The sequence below is a fragment of the Arachis ipaensis genome, chromosome B09 (assembly GCF_000816755.2).
Source record: "Arachis ipaensis cultivar K30076 chromosome B09, Araip1.1, whole genome shotgun sequence".
Classification (NCBI taxonomy): domain Eukaryota; kingdom Viridiplantae; phylum Streptophyta; class Magnoliopsida; order Fabales; family Fabaceae; genus Arachis; species Arachis ipaensis.
Window position 1 is genome coordinate 71623000 of NC_029793.2, and position 22467 is coordinate 71645466.

Genomic DNA, 22467 nt, shown 5'->3' on the forward strand with positions numbered 1-22467 from the left:
CAGAGCTCCCTAACCCAATGAAAGGGGTTTAGTTGTTCATAGCTCTGAAAAATGAAAACAAAGATGGAGAATACGTGATGAAACTAGAAGTGCAGAGAAAGTAAATACAGAGAGTAATTCTATGCCAAGAGGCTCCCTATAATTTCCAACTCCCTTTTTAATTCCAAGCTACTCCTATATATACTGCTCTTCTGTTCTTCTAGTTGGCTCTTCAAGTCTTGGGTATGGGCCTTTGGATCTTGAGTTTGAAGCAGTTCTCTTCTTCATTGGGCTTGGCTTTACTTGCAGAGAGAAAGTGTGAAGTGGGCAGAGACTTTAGCTCAGGGCGTTAGTGGTGTTAACGTTCAGTGAAAATATGGGTTCGAGAACGTTAGTGACAATCACCTTTTTCACTAACGTTCCTCACCCAAGTAAGAGCCACGTTAACTTCAATGTTAATGGCACAAACGTTGCCACTAACGTTGCCTCTATGCCCTTCGCACACGTTACTGGGACTTACCTTTCCCAGTAACGTTGAGAAGTCTCCCCCCTTCCCTACGTTAGAGTCCACGTTAACTTAGTTAACGTGGCTCTTTTAACGTAGGCTTGCCAATCTTCGAGAACGTTAGTGATACTTACCATTGTCACTAACGTTCCAATGTGCCCCTATTTTTCATGTTAGAGTCCACGTTAACTAGGTTAACGTGGCTTCTAACGTGGCCATGCTAGCCATCTCCAAGGTTAGTGACAAAGTTGAGTGTCACTAACGTTGGCTCAACATTCCCATATCCACGTTAGCTTCCATGTTAACTAAGTTAACATGGGAGTTAACGTGGCTCATGGTGGCATGTGTGGGCTCCTTCCAACATTAGTGACAATGTTGGGTGTCACTAACGTTGGCGTCACCTCCCTTCTTCACGTTAACTTCCACGTTAACTAAGTTAACGTGGGAGTTAACGTGGCTTATTGGGGCTTGTGTGGGTTCCTTCCAACATTAGTGACAATGTTTGGTGTCACTAACGTTGTCGAACACTTTGTCTTCTCACGTTAGCTTCCACGTTAACTAGGTTAACGTGGGAGTTAATGTGGCTTAATCTACGTTAGTGTTAACCTTAGTATAACTAACGTAGCCACTAATGTGGTTCTTCTTTGCTTCCTTTGTCCTGAAATCAAGCAATAAAGTGCATCAAAGTTCTAGTCCAAGTCATGGGAAATGCAACATCCAATTTGTCCTTAAATTCATGCAAAAATCCTCATGAAATCATGTAAAGTGCACAATGTATGCTTGAATCAAGATGTAAGTGAATATCTACCCAAAACTAGCTTATTTCTTAAGGAAATGCATGAAACTACCCTAAAAACAGTAAAGAAAAGGTCAGTGAAACTGGCCAAAATGCCCTGGCATCAGGTTCCTTTCCCAGCAAAGGGGCGAGCAAGGTGACATTATCAGTCTCCTCATGAGCTCTAATTTCCTTGAGCTCCTCAATAGCCAGCTCCTCTTTGGGTTCGGTCACAACCTCCACTATGAGGGCCTTGCACTCTCCCCTTAGATTTACCTCTGTGTTACTTGGAAGAATATTGGAAGGGATCTCTGGGATTAGCACATTTGGGAAGGTTGTTGCCAAGAAGAGTGATCAAATCCTTGAGGCTCCTCCCATCTTTGATTGTTTCATCCTTGATGCATGTTGTCATTGTAGTTCCCATTTCCTACAACATAATTAGAACCAAACTCATAGCCAAAGGGATGAGAATTCATAGTAGAGAAACAAAAACAAAAATCACAAAAAATAAAGAGATAAAATCTAACTACTAACTCAAACAAGAAAACTAACAAAAGAGCAAACTATTCACAATATTCACATATATACAAACCAATAACAAGCATACATTGCAACTCCCTGGCAATGGCACCAAAAACTTGATGTGATGATTTATACCGGTTCAGAATTTAACAAAATACTTTCGTTATGAGCATAGCCCAAACCGACATTCGATCCTCAAATCAAAGTTTAATTTTGGTTGTCACAAGTCCAACCCAATAAAAATAACCGAGAGTATTATTCCGAGGTCATCTTTTCAAGGAATTGAAGTGAGGTATGCATATTATTGGTTATGGTATCCAAGGGGTTGGGTTGGTAAAAAGGGGCAAGAAAATAAACCAAGCAATTAAAGATAACAACGACTAGAAAGAGGCATTCACGACAAGGATTGAGAATATAGGTTTTCTATCGTAGTCATTAACTATCACACAATGATTAACAAGAGCTAATCCTATTTAGTCATCTCCAACAATGGAAGAAGGTATAATGTTATCTTCACACGAGAGAAAGTCAAATAAGACTAGTTAATCTCAATCCAAAAGTCCTAATCAACTTACTAATTGAATTAGCAAGAGATTAGAGTCAATGGAAGGCATAAAAAGAAATCATCATAAATTGTAAGAAATAATAAATCTACTACTACCCAAAGCAAGAAATTAACAATAGAAGCTCAATTAAACAATAAAGGAACATAAAACATGAATTGCATTAAAAGGAAATCCAAATCCAACAATAGTGCATGAACATAAAAAGAGGCATAAAAGGGAAATTAATAAGAAAACTAAGAAGAACAAAGATGTAAGAACAAGAAATTATAAAGAAAACAAGAATTAAAGACTAAACCTAGAAGAAATCTACCCTAAATCTACCCTAATTCTAGAGAGAAGAGGGAGCTTCTCTCTCTAGAAAACTACCTACAACATGATGCTAAACTAATCTAATTGCTCCGCCCTTGACCCTTCTTGAGTTCTGCATCAAATAGCCTCAGAAATGAGTTAGACTTGGGCCTGGAAAGCTCAGAAATCTCCCCCAGCAAATTCACTTTAAGTGAGTCACGTGCCACTCGTCACGCGTGCGCGTGGCTTTGCAAATGTCCTTCTCACACGTACGCATGGATGACGTGTGTGCGTCGTCTTCAATTCTCCAAATGCTCATTCCTTCATGAATTCTCCACTTTGCATACTTTTCTCTTCACTTCTTCCATCCAATACTTGCCTTATAAATCTGAAATCACTTAACAAACATATCAATGCATCGAATGGAATTAAAGTGAATTAAATTTAACTATTTTAAGGCCTAAAAAGCATGTTTTCACTCTTAAGCACAAATTTAAAGAGAATTATAAAACCATGCTATTTCATTGAATAAATGTGAGATAAGTTGATAAAATTTCACAAATTAAGCACAAGATAAACCACAAAATTGGGGTTTATCAGGGATCCTCTTGCTCAGCTAACCAACCTGTGTCTCTAAGTTTCGAATGAAAGACCTAGTTTCAGCCATGAAACTATGAGTGGTCTTGGAGAGGTTAAAGACTATAGTAACCAGGTCAGAAAGGCTCTATGTGGGAGTCTCTGTCTGTTGCTAAAAAGGTTGGAATGGTCTATTGTTGAACCTGTTCTGGCTCATTCCTCCCTGATTAGTATTGAAGCCTTGTTGAGGCTTCTGTTGATCTTTACACCCAAAATTAGGGTGGTTCCTCCATCCCTGATTGAAAGTATTCGAATAAAGATTGTTATTGGAGTTTCTAGAGGAGTTTTCCATATAGTTCACCTCCTCCATTATGGTTCAGGTGTTGTCACTAGCGTCTAATTCATACGCTATTTCTGGACAATAAGCATCTGAGCTCTGTGTCCCACTCAAGTGCTGAGAGATCATATTGATCTGCTGAGACATGAGCTTGTTTTGAGCCAAGATGGCATCTAATGTGTCCACTTCCAAGACACCTCTCTTCTGAGCTATCCCATTTTTCACAGGGTTCCTCTCAGAAGTGTACATATACTAGTTGTTGGCAACCATATCAATAAGCTCCTGCGTCTCTTCAAGCGTCTTCTTGAAGTGGAGGGATCCACCTGCAGAGTGGTCCAATGACATCTTGGATACCTCAAATAGGCCATCATAGAAGATGTCTAGCATGGTCCAATCTGAAATTATGTCAGGAGGGCATCTCATGATTAGTTGCTTGTATCTTTTCCAAGCTTCATAGAGGGATTCACCCTCTTTCTGTCTAAAGATTTGTACTTCCATCCTGATAACAAGTCATCTTACACTAGTTTTACAAGCATTTTACACTAGTTTCATTAAGTTTTATGCACTTTCTTGCACCATAAGTAAGTAATTGGAGTGGACTTTCATGGTTATCTTGAAACAATCAAACATCATGTATTTTGCACAAAATCATAGGTTTTATGCTAGAATTAATTGATTTTATAAACAATGCAAAGATCTAGTGATTTTGGTAGAGCTTTGATTAGTTGTTTGGTTGCTTGTAGGTGAAGAAATGGTGGAAAGAGGAATTTTTGGCACACTTTTGAAGTTTGGGCACGCTTTGGACCTAAGCGTGGCCCATGAAAATAAAGCGTGGCGCATCCAAGCTCTCAAGGAGCGCTCAAAGTTGCAAACTGAGCGCCCAAGAGGAGGCACCAAATGGTGCAGCACATGCCAAGGCATAGCGCTCAAAAACTCAAGCGCTATGCTCACTTTCTTTCACTTTGTCGTGACACTCTTGGCAAGGGAGCTAGGGAGCAAGGATAGCGCTCTAAAACTCAAGCGCAGCGCTTAAAATTGTCACCTTTTTCGTGCCTTCTTGGCAAGGAAGCAAGGCACAAGGCCAAGCAAAACAAGGAAGCACAATGCGCTGGCCAAGGTTCGAAGAGGGGACCCAAGCAAGGGCCAAGAGTGGCGCTTAAAAATGTGAGCGTAGCGCTCTCTTTTGTTCACTCTTTCGTGCGTCCAAGCCAAGCAAGCATGCACAAAGCTGGCCAAGGACGGAGCACTCAAAAATTTGAGCATAGCGCTCCATTCTCTTCACTTTTTCGTGACTCTTTGGCTAGGGAAACAAGGCACAACGAGCAAACCAAAAGTATAGCGCTCAAAGAGTGAGCGGAGCGCTCAAAATGTGAGCGCTATGGCTAGGGAGGAGGCACACCAACATGACAAGGCAAGGGATGAAAGTAGCGCTCAAGAATTCAAGCAGAGCGCTTCCCTGGGAGGTTCCCACACACCAAACCAACTTAAACCAAAGCCAAACCAGACCACTTCAATTGAACCAAAGCCAAACCGGACCCATCCTTCTTCAAATCCATTTCTCATTCAAGGCCAACTTGGAAAAGCCCATTCCAAGCTTTGAAGACCAAAATAGAAAGTGTATATATAGGGGGTTAATTTGATTTGTAAAGAAACTTTTTTTTTTTGGCTCATTTTTTAGTTTTACATTTAGCTCACTTTTTAATTTTCACTTGTTTTTGAATTTGGGATTTGGGAATTTGGATCTAAATTCTTCTTTCTGCATTTTCATTTCTTCTGCAACTCTTAATTTTTGTTCTTGGAATTTGAATTGAGATTGAAGAGCTTCATTGATTCTAAGTCTGAGAATCATCTCTTACCTCTCTTCTCAATTGTTCTAAGGATTGGATCTGAGTTTAGTTTTCTGTTTTCAGTTTCTTCTTCTGCAACTTCTACTTTTCTATTTTGAGAATTGGAAAATTGGATCTAAGTTTCATTTACTGTCTTCCTTTTTATTTCTTCTGCAATTACTTTTCTGCTGGATCAAGAGAAGCAATTGAGATCTAGATCTACTTTCTAATCTCTTTGCTTTTCTTCGATCTTCAATTTATCTTTAAGAATTTCACAATTGAATCAAGTTTTCTTGCTGTTTTGTTTCTTGAAGAAATTTTCCATTTCTGTCCCTGCTACTGAGATCCAGATCTGAAATCTTGCATCTCAGAGCTTTCTGGTTTACTTTATTTTGCAATTTCTTGTTCAATTCCAAGTTCCAGCACCCAAATCCTTTTAATCTTCAAGCAATTTACAATTCTCAGCAATTTAGATTCAGCAAATTTATATTTCTTGCACTTTAAGTTTCAGCTATTTATTTTTCTTGCAATTTAAGTTTCAGCTTATTTAATTTTTTGCACTCTAAGTTTCATGCAATTTAATCTTTATGCACCTTTAGATTTAGTCAATTTACCTTCTGCACTCTATTTTCCTTCTCAATTTACATTCTGCATTCTATTTACTTGCAATTTATCTTCTGTCAATCAAAATTACTCAAATCATCAAATATTCACTTAACTAAATTCATCATCTAACTAAAATTGCTCAATCCATCAATCCTTGTGGGATCGACCTCACTCTTATGAGTAATTACTACTTGATGCGACCCGGTTCACTTGCCGATGAGTTTAGGTGTGGAATATGATTTCCACCCATCAAGTTTTTGGCGCCGTTGCCGGGGATTGATTTAGATTGACAATGATTAAGTAAGGTGATAGTCTAGATTAAGCATTTTCTTTTTCTTTTTACTAAGCACACTAACTGCTTGAATTTTTGCTTAAGCTAACACTAACTCACTCTAGCAGTAGAGTGCCTCATTTTAGTTTCTGGTTTTGTGTTTATGTTAGGAGGGAGAAGAGGTGAATCCACATCTCTTAACTTGGACGAAAGAACCCTTCAAATATTGAGAAGAGAAGCCAGAGGGAAAGGAGTTATTGGTGAAGAGGAATTGGAGGAGGAAGAGCAACCAATGGATGATAACATTCCAAATCACACTGAGGGTGTGGCCAACAACCATGGTCAACCTCAGAGAAGAGTTCTAGCCTCATATACTATTCCCAACCCAAAGCATTGTGGGAGTAGCATCCTAACCCCCAATATCAATACCAATAACTTTGAACTCAAGCCTCAATTGATCACCCTGGTTCAAAACAACTGTTAATATGGAGGAAGTGCTGCTGAGGATCCAAACCAGCATCTATCTGTATTCTTGAAAATTTGTGATACTGTCAAAATAAATGGAGTCAATCCTGATATCTATAAACTTCTTTTATTCCCATTTTCACTGAGAGACAAGCCACACATTGGCTAGAAACCTTCCCTAAGGAGAGCATTACCAGCTGGGATGATTTGGTTAGCAAATTTCTAGCCAAATTCTATCCACCTCAAAGAGTCATCAAATTGAAAACGGATGTGCAAACCTTCAGACAACAAGAAGGAGAGTCATTATATGAAGCTTGGGAGAGATATAAGGCTCTGATTAGAAGATGTCCATAGGGAATATTCAGTGAATGGATTGAGCTGCAGAATTTCTATGAAGGCTTGTCCTTACCTTCAAGGAAAGCTTTGGATTATTCCTCAGGAGGATCTTTGCAAATGATGAAAACTGCTCAAGAGGCTTATGATCTCATAGATATGGTAGCCAACAATGAGTATTTCTATTCTTCTGAGAGGGAAGAAGCTCCAAAGAAAGGAGTATTTGAGCTTGAAAGAGTTGACACTATACAAACTCAGAACAAGCTCATGCACCAGCAACTCCAACAACAAATTAAAATAATGTCAAAGATGATGGATGGATTGCAACTTGCAGCAGTGAGCATAACCAACCAACCATCAGTGGTTTGGGGACAACAAGAGGAAAATTATGAAGAGCAGCAGCCTGAACAAGTGCAATACATGCACAATCAGAGTTCTGGATCAAATGACTTCCATGGAGACACCTACAATTCATCCTGGAGAAACCACCCCAATCTGAAATGGGGAGAAAACCAAAACCAGCAACCTTGACAAAGAAATTCAAACCAAAATAATTTCAAAAACACGAACCATCAAAACCATCAAAACACTAACCAAAATCCATATAGAAAACCACAAAATAATCAACCCCAATCCAACTACTATCCACCCAATATTTCATCCACTAACCAAAACAACTACCATTCACCCTCAACATCCCATAATCAACCACAACCACTTCAGGAATTTCAAAGGATCTCTAACTTAGAGATATTAATGGAGAAGATGATGAAGCACCAAGAATTGGCCAGCAAGAACGATGAAACTTCATTGAGGAACTTAGAAAGGCAGATTGACCAGTTGTCTAAGCAAGCAGTGACTGAGAGGCCAACCAATGCATTGCCAAGTGACACCATTTCCAACCCCAAGGAAGAACGCAAAGCCATTCAACTAAGGAGTGGAAGAACTTTGGTAAATGACAAGAGGCCAGCTGAGAAAGAAACCAACAAGAAGCCAATAGAGGATGACAAGGCCAGCAGCAGCAAAGAGCAAGTGACAATTGAAGAAGAGAACCAAGAGAAGCTCAAGGAGAAAGAGAAGTCACAAGCTTCAAAGAAAGGAAAGGAAGTCATGGAGGAACAGTCACAAGAACAAAGGACATTGGTGAAGACATATACTCCTTCCATTCCATATCCTCAAAGGTTTAACAAAGAGCTAAGAGACCAACAGTTCCCTAAGTTCCTGGAAGTGTTTAAGAAGCTGGAGATCAACATCCCACTTGCTGAAGCTTTAGAACAAATTCCTTTATATGCAAAATTTCTCAAAGAGTTCATCAATAAGAAAAGGAGTTGGAATGAGAGAGAGACAGTGATCCTGACACAGAAATGCAGTGCATTGGTCCAAGAAGGCATTCCACCAAAGCTCAAAGACCCTGGGAGTTTCTACTTACCTTGCATCATTGGTAACACAGCCATTGACAAAGCACTCTATGATTTAGGCTCTAGTATTAACCTTATGCCTCTGTCTATGATGAGGAGGCTATCTATAGAAGAAGTGAAATCTACACAGATGTCATTGGAGCTAGTGCATAGATCTCTGGTAATCCCTGAGGGGGTGATTGAAAATCTCCTAGTTATAGTAGGAAAATTCATCTTTCCTGCAGATTTTGTAATCCTGGACTTAGGAGAAGAGGAGAATAACTCTCTGATATTAGGAAGACCTTTCCTGGCCACAACAAGGGCCATTATTAATGTAGAACGAGGAGAATTGACTCTGAGGGTAAATGATGAGAAGATCACTTTGAATGTCTTCCAAGAAGCACAGCATACTGTTAAGGAAAAAAGCTGCATGATGATTGAAGAAGAAGATTTACAGTGGAAGGATAAACCCAATGAAGAGCTCATCAGCTCATTTACAAAGCAAGAGATGAAGAGTGGAGAAGAAAAAGAGGGCAAAGAACATGTAAAGGCTGAGGAGAGAAGGCAGGAAGGGATTAAAGAATTGATTGTTGAGAAGGAAGTCCCTGACATAAAACATGCTGCAAAGGAAAAAGGACAAGTGAAGAAAGGAAAGAAGAGTAAAAAAAGAGGTCCAAAAGGGTGGAAGAACAAGAAGATACCAACTGAAGGATTCTCAAAAGGGGACAGAGTGAGATTGATATACCAGCAGTTGGAGACAAATCCACAAACTGATGATTACTACACCATCAACATGATACTCTCACTGGAGCATGTGGAGATTGACCATCAACGTACAGGCAGAAGGCTCACTATGAGAGGAGACAAATTGAGACACCACAATCATCAACCATCCTAATAAGGGGGATGAGCGGATAATTTATACGCTTTTTGGCATTGTTTTTAGGTAGTTTTCAGTATGTTTTAATTACTTTTTAGTATATTTTTATTAGTTTTTATTCAAAAATCACATTTCTGGAATTTACTATGAGTTTGTGTGTTTTTCTGGGATTTCAGGTATTTTCTGGCTGAAATTGAGGGACCTGAGCAAAAATCTTATTCAGAGGCTGAAAAAGGACTGCAAATGCTGTTAGATTCTGACCTCCCTGCACTCGAAATGGATTTTCTGGAGCTACAGAAACCCAATTGGCGCTCTCTCAATTTCCTTAGAAAGTAGACATCTAGGGCTTTCCAGCAATATATAATAGTCCATACTTTTCCTGAGTTTTGATGACGCAAACTGGCATTCAAACGCCAACTTCCAGCCCTATTCTGAAGTTAAATGCCAGAAACAGGTTACAAACCAGAGTTAAACGCCACAAACAGGCTGCAACCTGGCGTTTAACTCCAAGAGAAGTCTCTGCACGTGTAAAGCTCAATGCTCAGCCCAAGCACACACCAAGTGGGCCCGGAAGTGGATTTCTGCATCATTTACTTATTTCTGTAACCCTAGCTACTAGTTTAGTATAAAAACTACTTTTAGAGAATTATTTTATGTCTTTTGACCACCTTTAGGTCTTGGTCATTCTGGTTCCCCCTCTGGGGCCAAGGCCAATGAACACTATTTTCACTTATGTATTTTCTACGGTGGAGTTTCTACACCCCATTGATTAAGGTGTGAATTTCTGCTGCTCCTCATGAATTAATGCAAAGTACTATTGTTTTTCTATTCAATTCAAGCTTATTCTTATTCCAAGATATTCACTCGCACTTCAACCTGATGAATGTGATGATCCGTGACACTCATCATCATTCTCACCTATGAACGCGTTCCTGACAACCACTTCCGTTCTATCTGTAATAGCTTTTAGCATGTATCTCTTAGCCTCCATTCTGAAAGATCGGAGTCTTCGTGGTATAAGCTAGAATCAATTGGCGGCCATTCCTGAGATCCGGAAAGTCTAAACTTTGTCTGTGGTATTCTGAGTAGGATCTGGGAAGGGATGACTGTGACGAGCTTCAAACTCGCGAGTGTTGGGCGTAGTGACAGACGCAAAAGGATCAATGGATCCTATTCTAACATGATCGAGAACCGACAGATGATTAGCCGTGCAGTGACAGTGCATTTGGACCATTTTCACTGAGAGGATGGGAAGTAGCCATTGACAACGGTGATGCCCAACATACAACTTGCCATGGAAAGGAGTATAAATGATTGGATGAAGGCAATAGGAAAGCAGAGATTCAGAAGGAGCAAAGTATCTCCATACGCTTATCTGAAATTATCATCAACGAATTACATAAGTATCTCTATCTTATTTTATATTTTATTTGTATTTTAATTATCAAATCTCCATAACCATTTGAATCCACCTGACTGAGATTTATAAGATAACCATAGCTTGCTTCAATCCGACAATCTCCGTGGGATCGACCCTTACTCACGTAAGGTTTATTACTTGGACGACCCAGTGCACTTGCTGGTTAGTTGTGCAGAGTTGTGAAACAGAATTAAGATTACTAACGTGCGTACCAAGTTTTTGGCACCGTTGCTGGGGAATGAACAATCACGATTTCGTGCACCAAGTTTTTGGCGCCGTTGCCGAGGATTATTCGAGTTTGGACAACTGACGGTTTATCTTGTTGCTCAGATTCAGTAATTTTATTTTAATTTTAAGCTTTTTGTTTTTATTATTTTTATTTTTGAAAAAAAATTTCAAAAAAATTTAAATTATTCTATGTTCTTCAGAATTTTTAAGAATAAATTCTAGAGTTTCATGAGATATGTTGAATCCTGGCTGGCTGTTAAGCCATGTCTAATCTTTTGGACCGAGGTTTCACTTATCCTTACAGAAGCTTTTTGATCCTCATCAATTCAGCTGTTGTATGTCTGATTTGTATGCTAAAGCTTGGCTGGCCATTGGCCATGTATAGTGTTTTGGACCGAAGCTTTCACTAAAAGCTTGGCTGGCTAGTAAGCCATGTCTAACTCCTGGACCGCAGCTTTAGACTAACATTGCATGATTCCTGGAATTCTTATTAAAAATTTTGAAATCCTTATTTTTCTTTTTCAAAATAATTTTCAAAAAAAATACAAAAAAAAAATTAATAAAATCATAAAACCAAAAATATTTTGTGTTTCTTGTTTGAGTCGAGTGTCAATTTTTAAGTTTAGTGTCAATTGCATACATTTAATTTTCTTTCAAATTTTCGAACAACACATGCATTGAGTTTCTTTCTTGTTCTTCATGATCTTCAAGTTGTTCTTGATGAATTTCCTTGTTTGATCTTTAAATTTTTTTGTTTTGTGTCTTTTCTTGTTTTTCATATGCATTTTCAAATTCATAGTGTCTAAAGTTTGAAAATTTCTAAGTTTGGTGTCTTGCATGTTTTTCTTTTCTTAAAAATTTTCAAAAATAAGTCTTGATGTTCATCTTGACATTCAAAGTATTCTTGCATGCATCATGTGTTTTGATCTTGAATTTTGATGTTTTGAGTTATTTTGTTGTTTTCTCTTTCTTCATTAAAAATTCAAAAATCAAAAAAATATCGTTCCCTTATTCTTCTCATAAATTTCGAAAATTTGATTTGACTTTTTCAAAAATTTTAAAAAAAAAATCTAGTTGTTTCTTATGAGTCAAATCAAATTTTCAATTTAAAAAAAATCTATCTTTTTCAAATCTTTTTCAAAAAAATCAAATATTCTTCATTTTTTTTATGATTTTCGAAAAGTTTAAAAATGATTTTCAAAATCTTTTTCTTATTCTTACTTCATATTTTCGAAAATCTCACTAACATTTAATGTTTTAATTAAAAAATTTTTGAAGTTGTTACTTGCCTATTAAGAAAGGTTCAATCTTTGAATTTTAAAATCATATCTTTTATTTTCTTGTTAGTCAAGTAATCAACTTTAATTTCAAAAATCAAATCTTTTTAATTTCCTTTTCAAAATGATTTCCAATCATATCTTTTAAAAAAAATCAATTTTCAAAATCTTTTCTAACTTCTTATCTTTTCAAAATTGATTTTCAAAATCTTTTTCAATTAACTACTTAACTTTTTGTTTGATTTTAAAAGTTTTCTATTTCAATCATATCTTTTTCAAAACCACCTAACTAATTTTCTCTCTCTAATTTTCAAAAATTCCTCCCCACTTTTTCAAAATTCCTTTTTAATTAACCAATTGTTTTAAATTTTAATTTAACCAGATTTGGGATAGAAGATGCCCTGTTGAAGAATCCCAAGAAAGGAAGAAGAAAGGAGAAAGCAGCAAAGTGAAAGAGCAAGACAACTAGAGGTGGTGGAGTTCTTTTTATAGTCTTTTATTAAATAAGGATGATGCATATCTGAAATATGATATGCCTCCAAATGTTTTATGTTTTGCATTTTCATGTCTTGAGTAATATTCTTGTTAGGATTTGCATTATGCTTGTTATCACTCATCTGCTTTAAATTCATGTTTTGTCTCCCTTGATGCATCAATAAGAGAAAATTTTTGAAAAAAAAGTGATTGTCCAATGTTGTAGAATTTAGAATTGAAATTTGTGGTGGTAAATGCTTGATTAAGATGATGAGCTCATTAATAAAAGCTGCATAATAGAGTATTCTTGGTAGTGTGAACTTGGTTGCTATCATAAAACCTTCCATCAAGGAAATTCCCTGGAAAACAAAGCAAAATAAGGAAGAAAAAGAAAAGAAAAGCCAAGAATTGGCAAAGAAACAAACAATAAGGATAGACACCAATAGCTTGGACCTTATGACATATGTCTGTGGTACTTTTTGTACTAAGATATGCTTGGACAGTTAGATTTTGAGGAGTCTTTTAAAACTTGGTAACTAATCCGGGATTACCAACCGAAAGTCCATTATCAAGAGCTACCTAGCTACAAAACATTTAGTTATCCAAAGAAATGCTGGGTAATGAGCGGATAATTTATACGCTTTTTGGCATTGTTTTTAGGTAGTTTTTAGTATAATTTAATTAGTTTTTACTATATTTTTATTAGTTTTCAAGCAAAATTCACATTTCTAGACTTTACTATGAGTTTGTGTATTTTTTTTGTGATTTCAGGTATTTTCTGGCTGAAATTGAGGGACCTGAGCAAAAATCTGATTCAGAGGCTGAAAAAGGACTGCAATTGCTGTTGGATTCTGACCTCTCTGCACTCGAAGTAGATTTTCTGGAGCTACAGAAACCCAATTAGCATGCTCTCAATTGCGTTGGAAATTAGACATCTAGGGCTTTCCATCAATATATAATACTCTATACTTTGTTTGAGTTTTGTCGACGCAAGCTGGCGTTTAAATGCCAACTTCCTGTCCTATTCTGAAGTTAAACGCCAGAAACAGGTTACAAACCAGAGTTAAATGCCACAAACAGGTTGCAACCTGGCGTTTAACTCCAAGAGATGCCTCTACACGTGCAAAGCTTCAATGATCAGCCCAAGCACACACCAAGCGGGCCTGGAAGTGGATTTCTGCATCATTTACTTATTTTCTATAACCCTAGTTACTGGTTTAGTATAAAAACTACTTTTAGTGATTTATTTCACATCTTTTGATCATTTTTTAGACTATCTTTGTATCACTTTTGATCATTGGTCACGTTTAGGAGACTGGCCATTCGGCCATGCCTGGGCCATTATCACTTATGTATTTTCAACGGTGGAGTTTCTACACCCCATAGATTAAGGTGTGGAGCTCTGCTGTTCCTCATGAATTAATGCGAATTACTATTGTTTTTCTATTCAATTCAAGCTTATTCTTATTCCAAGATATTCACTCGCACTTCAACCTGATGAATGTGATGATCCATGACACTCATCATCATTCTCACCTATGAACGCGTGCCTGACAACCACTTCCGTTCTATCTGCAATAGCTTGAGTATGTATCTCTTAGCCTCCATTCTGAAAGATCGGTGTCTTCGTGGTATAAGCTAGAATCAATTGGCAGCATTCTTGAGATCCGGAAAGTCTAAACCTTGTCTGTGGTATTCCGAGTAGGATCTGGGATGGGATGACTGTGACGAGCTCCAAACTCGCGAGTGTTGGGCGTAGTGATAGACGCAAAAGGATCAATGGATCCTATTCCAACATGATCGAGAACCGACAGATGATTAGTCGTGCGGTGACAGCGCACTTGGACCATTTTCACTGAGAGGACGGACGGTAGCCATTGACAACGGTGATCCCCCAACATACAGCTTGCCATGGAAAGGAGTACGAATGATTGAATGAAGACAGTAGGAAAGCAGAGATTCAGAAGGAGCAAAGCATCTCCATACGCTTATCTGAAATTCTCACCAATGAATTACATAAGTATTTCTATCCTATTTTATATTTTTTTATATTTTAATTATCAAAACCTCATAACCATTTGAATCTGCCTGACTGAGATTTACAAGAAGACCATAGCTTGCTTCAAGCCGACAATCTCCGTGGGATAATCGACCCTTACTCACGTAAGGTATTACTTGGACGACCCAGTGCACTTGCTGGTTAGTTGTGCGGAGTTGTGAAAAAGAGCTGAGATTACATTCGTGCGTACCAATTTTTTGGCACCGTTTTAGAGATCACAATTTCGTGCACCAAGTTTTTGGCGCCGTTGCCGGGGATTGTTCAAATTTGGACAACTGACGGTTCATCTTGTTGCTCATATTAGGTAATTTTATTTTAATTTTAAGCTTTTTGTTTTTATTATTTTTATTTTCAAAAAAATTTTTTCAAAAAAATAAATTATTCTATGACTTCAGAATTTTTAAGAATGAATTCTAGAGTTTCATGATGATTTGTTGAAGTCTGGCTGGCTGCTAAGCCATGTCTATTTTTTTTTTTTTTTTTTGGACTGAGGCTTCTACTTATCATGGCAAGAGCCCTTGGACTCCCATCTGATCAGCTGTTGTATATCTGATTTGTATGCTGAAGCTTGGCTAGCCATTGGCCATGTCTAGTATTTTGGAGCGGAGCTTTCACTGAAAGCTTGGCCGGCTAGTAAGCCATGTCTAATTCCTGGACCGAAGCTTTAGACTAACATTGCATAATTCCTGGAATTCTTATTAAAAATTTTGAAAGCCTTATTTTTCTTTTTCAAATTAATTTTCAAAAAATCCAAAAAAAAATTAATAAAATCATGAAAACCCAAAAATTTGTGTTTCTTGTTTGAGTCTTGTGTCAAATTTTAAGTTTGGTGTCAATTGCATCTTTTTAATTTTTCTTAAAATTTTTCGAAAACTCATGCATAATGTTCTTCATGATCTTCAAGTTGTTCTTGATGAATTTCCTTGTTTGATCTTTGTATTTTCTTATTTTGTGTCTTTTCTTGTTTTTCATATGCATTTTCAATTTGTTAGTGTCTAAAGTTTAAAAATTTTTAAGTTTGGTGTCTTGCATGTTTCTCTTTTCTTAAAAATTTTCAAAAATAAGTCTTGATGTTCATCTTGATCTTCAAAGTGTTCTTGGTGTTCTTGCATGCATTAGTTGTTTTGATTCATAATTTCTATGTTTTGTTTCAAATTGGTGTTTTTCTCTCTCTTTACTAAAAATCCAAAAAATCAAAAATATATCTTTCCTTGTTTTACTCATCAATTTCAATTTCAAAATTCTATCTTTTCAAATCTTTTTTCAAAAATCAAATCTTTTTCATTTATTTTTAGATATTTTCAAAATTTTTTTAATTGATTTTCAAAATCTTTTTCTTATTCTTACTTCATATTTTCGAAAATCTCACTAACATTTAATGTTTTAATTCAAAAAATTTTCAAGTTGTTACTTGTCTATTAAGAAAGGTTCAATCTTTGAATTTTAAAATCATATCTTTTAGTTTCTTGTTAGTCAAGTAATCAACTTTAATTTCAAAAATCAAATCTTTTTAATTTCTTCTTCAAATCTTTTTCAAAATTATTTTCAATCATATCTTTTTCAAAATCAATTTCAAAATCTTTTCTAACTTCTTATCTTTTCAAAATTGATTTTCAAATCCTCTTCAATTAACTACTTGACTTTTTGTTTAATTTTAAAAGTTTTCTATTTCAATCATATCTTTTTCAAAACCACCTAATTAATTTTCTCTCTCTAATTTTTGAAAACTCCTCCCCACTTTTTTCAAAATTCCTTTTAATTAACTAATTATTTTAAATTTTAATTTAATTTTATTTCTCTTTTTAATTTTCAAATTCTAACTAATAATTAAAATAAAAACAAAAATATTTTTCCTTTTATTTTAATTTAATTTCGAATTCTTCTCTCTCTCATCTTTTTCTATTTATTTATTTATCTACTAACACTCCTCTTCCACTCAAAATTCAAACCCCCTCTTCTTTTCTGTGTTCGAATTTTTTCTTCTCCTTCTTCTATTCTTCTCTTCTTTTACTCACATAACGGAATCTCTATACTGTGACATAGAGGATTCCTCTTCCTTTCTGTACTCTTCTTTTTCATATGAGCAGGGACAGAGATAAAGACATTCTTATTGAAGCTGATCCTGAACCTGGAAGGACTCTTAAGGGGAAAATAAGAGAAGCTAAAGCACAACCCTCTGGAGAGGACCTGACAGAAATTTTCGAAAAAGAAGGAGACATGGCCGAAAATAACAATAATGCCAACAATGTAAGGAAGATGCTTGGTGACTTTATTGCACCCTCTTCTAATTTCTATGGAAGAAGCATCTCAATTCCTGCCATTGGAGCAAACAACTTTGAGCTTAAGCCTCAATTAGTTTCTCTAATGCAACAGAATTGCAAGTTTCATGGACTTCCTTTGGAAGATCCTCATCAGTTCTTAGCTGAATTCTTGCAAATCTGTGACACTGTCAAGACCAATGGAGTTGATCCCGAGGTCTACAAGCTTATGATTTTTCCTTTTGCTGTAAGAGACAGAGCTAGAACATGGTTGGATTCACAACCTAAGAAAAGCCTGAACTCTTGGGAAAAGCTGATCAGTGCTTTTCTTGCCAAATTCTTTCTACCTCAAAAGATGAGCAAGCTTAGAGTGGAAATCCAAACCTTCAGAGAGAAGGAAGGTGAGTCCCTCTATGAAGCTTGGGAAAGATATAAGCAGTTGATCAAAAGGTGTCCTACTGACATGCATCCATAATGGAGCATCATAGGTATATTCTATGATGGTCTGTCTGAGTTGTCAAAAATGTCATTGGACTATTCTGCAAGAGGTTCTCTTCATCTGAAAACCCCTGCAGAAGCTCAAGAACTCATTGAAATGGTTGCAAATAACCAGTTCATGTACACCTCTGAGAGGAGTTCTGTAAACAATAGGACGCCTCAGAAGAAGGGAGTTCTTGAAATTGATGCTCTGAATGTCATATTAGCTCAAAACAAAATATTGACTCAGCAAGTCAATATGATTTCTCGGAGTCTGAATGGATTGCAAGCTGCATCCAACAGTACTAAAGAAGCATCTTCTGAAGAAGAAGCTTATGATCCTGAGAACCCTGCAATGGCAGAGGTGAATTACATGGGAGAACCCTATAGAAACACCAATAATTATTCATGGAGAAATCATCCAAATTTCTCATGGAAGGACCAACAGAAGCCTCAACAAGGCTTCAATAATAATGGTGGAAAAAATAGGTTTAGCAATAGCAAGCCTTTTCCATCATCTTCTCAGCAACAGACAGAGAATTCTGAACAGAGCCATTCTGGCCTGGCAACCATAGTCTCTGATCTATCCAAGACCACACTAAGTTTCATGAATGAAACAATGTCCTCCATTTGAAATTTGGAGGCACAGGTGGGTCATCTGAGTAAGAAGATTACTGAAACTCCTCCTAATACTCTCCCAAGCAATACAGAAGAAAATTCCAAGAGAGAGTGCAAGGCTATAACCATGACCAACATGGCCGAACCTGGAGAGAGTGAGGAAGACGGGAGTCCCAGTGACAAAAGCCTTATGGGACGTCCTCTGGACAGAAAGGAGTTTCCCTTTGAGGAACCAAAGGAATTTGAGGCTCATACAGAGACCATAGAGATTCCATTAAACTTCTTTCTACCATTCATGAGCTCTGATGAATATTCTTCCTCTGAAGAGGATGAAGACATTATTGAAGAGCAAATTGCTCAATATCTCAGAGCAATCATGAAGCTAAATGCCAAGTTATTTGGTAATGAGACTTGAGAGGATGAACCCCTATTGCTCATCAATGAACTTAGTGATCTGGTTCAACTGAAATTACCTCAGAAGAAACAGGATCCTGGAAAGTTCTTAATACTTTGTACCATAGGCACCATGACCTTTGAGAAGGCTCTATGTGACCTGGGGTCAGGGATAAACCTCATGCCACTCTCTGTAATGGAGAAACTGGAAATATTTGAGGTACAAGTTGCAAGAATCTCACTAGAGATGGCAGACAAATCAATGAAATAGGCTTATGGACTAGTAGAGGACGTGCTAGTGAAGGTTGAAGGCCTTTACATCCCTGCTGATTTTATAATCCTAGACATTGGGAAGGATGAGGATGAATCCATCATCTTTGGCAGACCCTTCCTGGCCACAACAAAAGCTGTGATTGATGTTGACAGAGGAGAGTTGGTCCTTCAGTTGAATGAGGACTACCTTGTATTCAATACTCAAGGTTCTCCTTCTGTAACCATGGAGACGAAGCATGAAAAGCTTCTCTCAATACAGAGTCAAACAAAGCCCCCACATTCAAACTCTAAGTTTGGTGTTGAGAGGCCCCAACCTTGCTCTGATTATCTGTGAGGCTCCATGAGAGCTCACTGTCAAGCTATTGACATTAAAGAAGCGCTTATTGGGAGGTAACCCAATGTTATTTAATTTATTTTCCATTGTTATTTTATGTTTCTTTAAGTTGATGATCATGTGAAGTCAGAAAAATAACTGAAAAATCAAAAACAGAATGAAAAACAACATTAAAAATAGCTCACTCTAGAGGAAGAGCTTACTGGTGTTTAAACGCCAGTAAGAAGCATCAGACTGGCATTTAACGCCAGAAAGAAGCATCAAGCTGGCATTAAACGCCAGAAACAAGCTACAGTCTGGCATTTAACGCCAGAAACAAGCACCAACTTGGCGTTAAACGCCAATAAAGGGAGAAAAGTTGACGTTAAACGCCAGAAACAAGCAGCAGTCTGGCGTTAAACGCCAGGATTGCACTCTAAGGGCATTTACACGCCTAAATGAAGCAGGGATGCTAAGTCCTTGACCCCTCAGGATCTGTGGACCCCACAGGATCCCCACCAACCTCAATTCACTCTCTCTCTCTCTTCTTCACACCTTTCCATATCTCTTTCCAAATATCCTTCACCAATCACCTCAAAACACCACCTACCTTCAAATTCAAAACTCTTTTTCCCTCCCACACCCAACCCCAAATACACGAATTCACCCTCTCCCTCCATCTCCTCCAATTTCTTCTTCTTCTCCTTCATTCTTTTTCCTTTGCTCGAGGACGAGCAAACACTTTAAGTTTGGTGTGGTAAAAGCATTGCTTTTTGTTTTTCCATAACCATGTATGGCACCTAAGGCCAGAGAAACCTCTAGAAAGAGGAAAGGAAAAGCAAAAGCTTTCACCTCTGAGTTATGGGAGATGGAGAGATTCATCTCAAAGGTCCACCAAGACCACTTCTATGAAGTTGTGGCCAAGGACCTCAACAAGAGCATGAGGAAATTCCTCATCATGAAATCCCTGAGATGCCTCAAGGGATGCACTTACCTCCACAAAACTATTGGGGGCAAATCAACACCTCTTTGGGAGAACTGAGTTCCAACATGGAACAACTGAGAATGGAGCACCAAGAGCACTCCATTATTCTCTAATGAAATTAGAGAAGATCAAAGAGCTATGATGGAGGAGCAACAAAGGCAAGGAAGAGACATTGAGGAGCTAAAGCACTCCATAAGATCTTCAAGAGGAAGAACTAGCCGCCATCACTAAGGTGGACCCGTTCTTTAATTTCCTTGCTCTTTATTTTTCTGTTTTTGGTTTACTATGCTTTATGTATATTTATGTTTGTGTCTTTATTACATGATCACTAATGTCTAAGTGTGTATGTCTTAAAGCTATGAATGTCCTATGAATCCATCACCTTTCTTAAATGAAAAATGTTTTTAATCACAAAAGAACAAGAAGTACATGATTTCGAATTCATCCTTGAAATTAGTTTAATTATTTTGATGTGGTGACAATACTTTTTATTTTCTGAATGAATGCTTGAACAATGCATATTTTTGAATTTGTTGTTTATGAATGTTAAAATTGTTGGCTCTTGAAAGAATGATAAAAAAGGAGAAATGTTATTGATAATCTGAAAAATCATAAATTTGATTCTTGAAGCAAGAAAAAGCAGTGAAGAAAAAAGCTTGCGAAAAAAATGGCAAAAATAAAAGAAAAAGAAAGAAAAAGAAAAAGCAAGCAGAAAAAGCCAAGAGCTCTTTAAACCAAAAGGCAAGAGCAAAAAGCCAATAGCCCTTAAAACCAAAATGCAAGGGCAATAAAAAGGATCCAAGGCTTTGAGCATTAATGGATAGGAGGACCCCAAGGAATAAAATCCTGGCCTAAGCGGCTAAACCAAGCTGTCCCTAACCATGTGCTTGTGGCGTGAAGGTGTCAAGTAAAAAAAAAGCTTGAGACTGAGCGGTTAAAGTCGTGATCCAAAGCAAAAAGAGTGTGCTTAAGAACCCTGGACACCTCTAATTGGGGACTCTAGCAAAGCTGAGTCACAATCTGAAAAGGTTCACCCAGTTATGTGTCTGTGGCATTTATGTATCCGGTGGTAATACTGGAAAATAAAGTGCTTAGGGCCACGGCCAAGACTCATAAAGTAGTTGTGTTCAAGAATCAACATACTGAACTAGGAGAATCAATAACACTATCTAAATTCTGAGTTCCTATAGATGCCAATCATTCTGAACTTCAAAGGATAAAGTGAGATGCCAAAACTGTTCAGAGGCAAAAAGCTACTAGTCCTGCTCATCTAATTGGAGCCAAGTTTCATTGATATTTTAGAATTTATAGTATATTCTCTTCTTTTTATCCTATTTGATTTTCAGTTGCTAGGGGACAAGCAACAATTTAAGTTTGATGTTGTGATGAGCGGATAATTTATACGCTTTTTGGCATTATTTTTAGGTAGTTTTTAGTATAATTTAATTATTTTTTACTATATTTTTATTAGTTTTCAAGAAAAACTCACATTTCTAGACTTTACTATGAGTTTGTGCATTTTTCTGTGATTTCAGATATTTTCTGGCTGAAATTGAGGGACCTGAGCAAAAATCTGATTCAGAGGCTAAAAAAGGACTACAGATGCTGTTGGATTCTGACCTCCCTGCACTCGAAGTGGATTTTCTAGAGCTACAAAAATCCAATTGGTGCGCTCTCAATTGCGTTGGAAAGTAGACATCCAGGGCTTTCCAGCAATATATAATAGTCCATACTTTGCCCGAGTTTTGATGACGCAAACTGGCGTTCAAACGCCAACTTCCTGCCCTATTCTGAAGTTAAACTCCAGAAACAGGTTACAAACCAGAGTTAAACGCCACAAACAGGCTGCAACCTGGCGTTTAACTCCAAGAGAAGCCTCTACACGTGCAAAGCTTCAATGCTCAGCCCAAGCACACACCAAGTGGGCCCGGAAGTGGATTTCTGCATCATTTACTTATTTTCTATAACCCTAGTTACTAGTTTAGTATAAAAACTACTTTTAGTGATTTATTTCACATCTTTTGATCATTTTTGAGATTATCTTTGTATCACTTTTGATCGTTGGTCATGTTTAGGGGGCTGGTCATTCGGCCATGCCTGGACCATTATCACTTATGTATTTTCAACGGTGGAGTTTCTACACCCCATAGATTAAGGTGTGGAGCTCTGTTGTTCCTCGTGAATTAATATGAAGTACTATTGTTTTTCTATTCAATTCAAGCTTATTCTTATTCCAAGATATTCACTCGCACTTTAACCTGATGAATGTGATGATCCGTGACACTCATCATCATTCTCACCTATGAACGCGTGCCTGACAACCACTTCCGTTCTATCTGCAATAGCTTGAGTGTGTATCTCTTAGC